General features: G+C 35.5%; 1 pseudogene; it reads right to left on the reverse strand.

The window, feature by feature from the left end:
• Window positions 1-1,289: 1,289 nt before the first annotated feature.
• Window positions 1,290-3,574, reverse strand: LOC142625423 (zinc finger BED domain-containing protein RICESLEEPER 1-like; annotated as a pseudogene).
• Window positions 3,575-7,501: the final 3,927 nt, after the last annotated feature.

The following is a 7,501-nucleotide window of genomic DNA, read 5'->3' on the forward strand; positions in this document are numbered from 1 at the left end:
AATTATTTTCAAATCTAACCCCTATGGAAAAGAGATACACAAAAGAATCAAGTAAATTGCCTCACCTACACAAAACCTTTTACCAAGTTTCTGTTATTCTCCTCTAATGTGATGCATAGAATTGAAAACGCTACCAAGTCATAGAAGCCATTCATAGGGTACATATTTTAGTAAGTAAATTGAAGGAGAGAAATGAGGTCCATCATTAGGGCTGTCCACGGGTCGGGCTGGGTTGGTTTTGGGCCCAAACCGAACTTGACTTGATTGGTTCGGGTTATTGAATTTCAAACCCGTATTTGACCGAATATTCGGGTCGGACCCAACATTTCGGGTAATCGGTGGTATGGGTTGGAGTTATCAGATTGACGAGTCTGGGCCTCAAATTGGGCCGAAATTTTTAACATTATTAAAATTTTGGTAATTTCATTTTTGGGGGCCTTTTTAGCCCAAACTACTCAGTTTGGCAATTGGAATTCGCTATATATATATTTCAAATTGAGCCTATTTTTACTAAATTTATTTTAAAATAGGGCTTCAAGCTTAACTACACTAGACCAATTGGCTTCAATTAGGACATATCTAAAAGGCCCAAAAAATGCCTATTCTTTTTATCACCTGTGATCAACACAACACACCAAATTTTTTTTTTTATTTTTTTTTATCACCTGTGATTTGAAACAAGAAGCACCTATCAATCCCATACATAATTTCCCACATTAACCACAAAAAATAAACACAACAAATAATATAAGTACCTAGGCAGTAAGCTAGTAGCTCAACACTTACAAAACCTGCCAACCACAACAAATAATATTTCTAGCAACAAATAAACCCCAATACTACTATAGAGGCAGTTACTGCTAGTTTTTGGGCAGTAACCCATAAAGCAGAAAGCTTGGTAGTTATACAATGTTCCAAGCAATATAATTAGTTACAACAATCAAATATCATAGGTATTTCCAAAAAATAGCTTTTCCAAAGCATTGAATGACTATTCTAAAGTTTATAAGTCTATACTAATAGAAAAGAAAACCTATGAAATAAGATTTCTTTTCTATATGCATTGACAGTTGAGTATCGTTACAAGTTAGAAAAGTGACATGTCCAAAAAAGCTTCCAAAATATTTCCAAAAAGCTGCATTTTTTACAAAATAAATTATCATCCTCCTACAATAGACAGAAAAATTATTTAAGAAACAATACATTAGTACCAAATACAAGACCAACTAGTAAGGAAACCAAGTTTATAATAGTAGGGGGCTAAAGGCAGAATCATACCAAGTCAGCGATTAATCATCAATGCTAATTAAGGGTCGTTTGCCTAAAGTGGAACCCTTGGTATTTGCTGTTGCACTTGCTGTTGGTTGTTCATTTAAAACTAAAAAAGAATAGGAAATAAACACAATAGATTAAATTTTGCTTGAATACATAAGACTTTCAATAAAATTAATAGACTAAATTTCAGAATTTAAACATATTACCTAAGTCAAGTAACTCCTCCTCCAATGCCTCTACATCATCCTTGACTTGCGATGAGAAATTGGAACTGTGGCTTGAAGCCAATTTTGTGAACATACAAGGTTTTGAACCATGAGAGGAGATAGTGAACTTCGAAATGGATTAATAATTCGACCTTCAGTGCTGAATGCAGACTTAAATACAACAGTAGAAACTGGTACAGCCAGCGCATCCTTAGCAACTTTAGACAACACTTGGTACCTACTACAATTGTCCCTCCACCACTCCAATATCTCAAAATTCACATCATTTCTCCCATCACAGTTTTCAGCCAAATACTTCTCAAGCTCATTACTACAACCTGCAGATTGCTCAACTTCCAAAAAACGTTCATATCGCGAGTGAACTATCACATATGGATCATTATCATCACTTTCCAATTCTGACCTCTCGCTTCCACTTTGTTCTTGCAAATTTGGTGAATGAATAGAAGAGTAAAAATTATACAACTTATACAAAAGATCTTTTACCTTATCAACCATCACTTTTGCAACTAAATTCCCATAAATTTCAGAAAAAGATAACTTCAAAAATCTCAATTTTTTTTCATGGATCAATAACCACAACCACATACAAAAGATCATTAATTTTCTCCCCTTCCCCCCAATACTTCTCAAATTTAGTCTGCCTGTTTGTGGCTGTGTTTTTTAAGAGAGTGTTTTGGGATTTAACTAAATTGGAAATACTCTCTTGAATAACAAAGATCTCATCATAGAAGGCATTTGAAGTAACGTACAAAGAACCAGAGAATTTCTTCGTTGCATTATAAAAAAGCCTTAAGAAAGTCACAAATGACCTACAATTTTAGAAATCAGTCATACATGGAGATCCCAAACCACCACTATCTTCCTTGGTCTTAAAGTACGACGAATAACCATCATCTTTAAAATTCATTTTAAGGAACACTGTCTCAAACTTTTCAGCATTTTCTAACATGATATAGGTCGAGTTCCACCTAGTAGGTACATCTAGACTAAGAAGACTCTTGGACTTCATACCTAACCTCTCCATAAAACTCCTAAAAATTTGACTTCTATTGGGTGAGGACTTCACATACCTCATAGCTTCACGCACCTTAGCAACAAAACATCAATATCTTTCAAACCCTCCCCCACAATGAGATTTAGGATATGAGCACAACACCTCATGTGCATGTACTCCTTTCCTAAAACTGTTCCATTCCAATCTTTAGTCACCCTTTGCAAAAATTTAATTTTTGTTAAATTTGAGCTAGCATTATCCACTGTCAAGGTGAATATCCCATCAATACCCCATTCACGCAATGACATTTCAATTTTTCTACCTATAGGCTCCCCCTTGTGGTCTTCAATTTGACAAAAATTTAAAATTCTCTTATGCAATTTCCAAGCATCATCAATAAAGTGACATGTGAGACACATATAATTTAAATTTTGAACAGAAGACCATGTGTCCGTAGTGAGACACACCGTACAACCCTTCAAGGATTTCCTTAGCTTCTCTCCATCACTATTATAAATGCCAATCACATCTCTAGCCACAGTTTAACGAGATGGGATATCCTTTAATCGTAGCTTAGGTTGTAAGGTAGTTACATACTTCTTAAACCCATATCCCTCGACATACCTAAAAGGAAACTCATCAATTACAATCATTTCGGCCAATGCCTTTCTAGAAGCCTCAACAGAAAAGGTTGTTGACACAAGGTGGAATCCGTCTTCTCCATCCTTTTTAGGTTCAAAAGCTAATGTTTTCTGCCCTTTAACTAGATAATCTCTATTAGGGTTCTTGGGACATATTGGCACATAAGCTAACAAATTACTAGTACCACAACTCTTACTATCAGCATTATACGATTTTTGGCAAAAATTACAAATAGCCTTAGTTTTACTAATATCACCCTCGCCTCAAAATAAGCCCAAGCAAGTGACTTTTTCCTACCACTACAAGTACCACTAACAGGAGCCGTCATACTCACTTGGCATGGTGGAATTAGGAGCAACTCAGCAGCAGCAGCTGCTTCAGCTTGGGTAGCAGCTGGTGTTTGGACATAGGGTTCATCAGCGAAGGTTTCCATGACCTAAAAAAACAAAGATACGCATTAGAAAACTAGAGTAACAAGTATAATTCATAGCTTTAATAGTAATAATAATAAATGATAACCACACAAACCAAAATTAGGAATAGTCACATTATAATAATCTTCTCATATAATCAACTTCTTGGTGTTAAATGTGTTAAAAACAAAGCAAGGTAAACTAAAACTTCCATAAGATGCTATAACTAAAATGTTAAATAAACCTTGTCTAATTTGGGCAATAGAGAACATACAAAGCTACAAACTAATAGAAAAGCAAAATCAAAAGCATCTGCAAGCCACATTAATGCATCAAAAAAATACTCTATCAGTTAGACTAGTTTACAAAAAAGCTAGCCAAAGTGAAAGTTCCCAAGGTTTTTTTTATAAGTAATGAATCTTTATTAAATGATTATCAAAAAAATAAAGGCTCTCAAGCAAGGTGCGAAGCATTACTGATTTCAATTGATCCAAGTTTTTCAGTGTCCATAAAGGTACAAGAGGTTCCTTCCACACTAAGCACAAAATAAAACCATTTCAAATCTTAACATGCATGTCAGTAGTAGCGTCTCACAATCAGCAAGAGCAACATATGCCCAAAAACTTCAGCAATAATAGATGCTCAAAATTTACTCAAAAAAAAAAAAATCATACACTCCCTCCATCTCAAATTTTTTGTCCACCTTAAAAATCTCAACTTTTTAAAGGTGACTTGCAATAGAAAGTTACCAGTTCACAACATTAAACTCCATGATTTGAACTCAAATAAACCAAATAAAAAAATGGGTATTAACTGCTCAAATAAAGAAAATGATAAGTTCGGAAAAAAAAAATGTCTAATGTTAACAATTCATTTAGGAAACTCGAAAAGGGAATAATAACCAAACAATATATTGTAACACTCATTGGATTTAAGCTAAGAGCACCAAAATTGGGTATCACTACAATTTACAAGCATCACATAATTAACAAACCATACCTTAAAGCCGTGGGTGTGTGGGTTCAAACTTGAGGGCAGAAAATAATACTTGGAGTCAGCTTTCAATCCTGAATAAATTAAAACAGGATCAAAATTGATTAAAGAAAAGAACAAAGAACAAATGTAAAATAGTTAGGGTTTCTAAGTTTTTTTTAGTTAGAGTTTCATAGTATGAATCTATGGGTTTATTTGATTTTAACATTTGATTTCCATAACAAACCAACGAGACTAACAAAAAAGAAACAGAGAACAATTACCTTACTGACTCAGTGAAGAGAGTGTGAGACGGTTTAGACTTTAGATTTGGAGAAACAATTTAGCCTTTAGAGTGTGTGAGATTGTGAGAGTTTGAGAGAGCTTGAGAGAGCCATGTAAAGAACTGAGAGTCTGAGACTAAAGAAGTGAAGACTGAAGAGGTGAGGAAGAGTGAAAAGGGGAGGAGGCGTGAATGGGAAGCTAAAGCCATGACCGATTTGTCTCTGAAGTCTGAAGTGAAAATTGATGAAGAGACTTGTGAGAGGAATAGAGAGATATCAGATCTTTCCCATTTAACTCCCACCATTAGATTGGCTCTTTATCTTTGATTTTAACCGTTGATTTAGAATGGGTTATTGTGCCACTGTGTAATGCCTTATCAATCATATCATGCTCAGTTGGTCTCTCATCAACAGCATTGATTTTAAATTTCAATTTGAGATGGATGGTTGATATGGATGTTGGGATGGTGTGTGAGAAAAAGGTACTTTGAGACTCGGGCTGGGCATTGCTGGGCTGCCTGAGTATGGGTTGTTCCTGGCAGGTGCTGTCAAATCTTATAAAGTTTTTTTTTATTATAAATAATTCGGTCGGTTTGGGTTTTACGGGTGAAATTTTTTGAAATCCGAATCCAATCAGAAATATTCAGTTTTTTCTTTTGGCAACTCGTGAGCGACCATTGGCTGATTCGGAGCCACCCGTGGACCTTCGGTTCTGGTGGGTTCAAGCGGGCAGGTCGGTTGCTCCAGGTCAGTGGACACCCCTATCCATCACTAAGAGAAATAGATGAGGTCCATCACTCCATTAAGCAAGCTTAGTGTCCGTTTGGCATTAGCTTTTTCCCTCAGTTTTTAGTTTTTAGCTTTTATGTAAAACTTTTTAAAACCTCAATCTTTCTAACGCAATTGCATAGTGCAAGTATATTTTAGCACATTTTCAGAAAAAAGCTAAAATAAGCTAATGCAAAACACATACTTAATATCAAACCCAACAAGAAACTCCCAAGATAGCTTTGATAGTTAATAAGCTATCATCTTTACTCCCTTCCAACAATGTGGGCCTTTGGCCATGGAATCTGAAAGTTTTCGTTTTTTGTTAAGCAATTTGGAGAAGAATGTATGAGACCCATCAAGCATAATACCAAGCTCACCTAAAAACTCTCAAGGTAATTTAGGTACTTATTAAACCGCCATCATTACTCTCTCCTTAGCTGTGTGGGGATATCCATAGGGTGATTGAATTTGAGTTTTCATCCCAAACCAAATAAGTTAAAAATAAGCCACAAGTATTTAACAGTTGATTTCTAAAAATCAGGGACAGTTTCACTTAGTAATATGTAGATCATTACAATGTCAAGGACCACAAAAAGGCAACTTCAAAATTTTAATATTCTCATGCAAAAGCAATAAAATTTCACAAATAAAAAAAACCAAAGTTTTGGTAAAATGGGTCACCAGGATAACTGTTGCTGAACAAAGTACCAACATCTTTTAACTAGTGAGCTAAAAAATTACAGGATCCATAGCTAGTGCCCACTAAAATGCTATCCTTTTTAGCCATAACTGGCCTCCTGGTTGGCCTAAAGAGGGTGATAAATCAGTTCTGCATTTTTCTTACATTTTCATTTTATTGATAACTCGTATTAATAACTCAATCAAAATAAGTACATTAATTTCAAGTTTCAAACTCATATTCGGGGATCAATTAAAATAAATTAAAAAACAACAAACAATCATATGGGTCATAATCACAAATAAAAAATAAATCAAACCATGGCATAACTGTTACAAAAGCAGAAACAATAATTATCAGAGGACTTTATCTCATAAAGAATAAAAATTATCACTTGGTCAGAGTGAGAGTGAGAGGGAAGAGTGAGATTGAGATTGAGAGTGAGATGGGGTGAGTGTTTGAATTTGAGTGATTTGTACAAAACCCTTTAAAAAAAAAACAAAAGCAAGGAACTTAGTGATAGAATCAATTACTTGAGAGTGAAAGAGAGACGGTGAATGACCCAACAAGGCTTGAAAAGATGCTGGGCTTGCAGAGATGGCGGGTCAGAGAGATGGTCAATATAAAGGGAGATTTCGATGAGGAGAGGAGCCAACGACGACAGAGACAGAGAGAGAGAGAGAGGACAGGTCTCGTGCTTGAGTGGGTTTGAGCGTGAGAGTGAGAGACCATGAGGGAGACAGTGTGAGACTGAGTGAGTGTTTAAATTTGAGTGATTTTGAGAGTGAGAGTGAGTGTGATCTGTGGTTTTGAGAGTGAGAGACTGAGTGTGAGAGGTGTTTGAGAGTGTTTTGGTGAGAGTGATCTGTGATTTTTAGTGATTTGGGACATGTGGACGGCCAAACAGAAATCGAGTCCAATAGACTCGAGTTCTTAAAATGACTCCAATGCACTCGAGTTTCATATCTACGTGGACACATTGTCCACCTTAGCTGGTGCCACGATGGGAAAATCGAGTACTCGATTTATAAGCCCAAAATCGAGTTTTTTAGACTCGATTTGTTAGAAACCAAATTAGTTTGAAACGTTGGCTAACTAATAATATTGTTTGGATTTTATAGATATTTAAAAAAAAAAAAAAAATTCCTAAGACCATCAAAGGGTTTAAAAGGGGGCAAAAAAGTAATTAATTCAATTAATACCCCCCATAAACCTCTCAGCCTCTGCTTCTTCTTCTTCAA

This window comes from Castanea sativa, chromosome 1 (assembly GCF_040712315.1).
Source record: "Castanea sativa cultivar Marrone di Chiusa Pesio chromosome 1, ASM4071231v1".
In the NCBI taxonomy this organism is placed as follows: domain Eukaryota; kingdom Viridiplantae; phylum Streptophyta; class Magnoliopsida; order Fagales; family Fagaceae; genus Castanea; species Castanea sativa.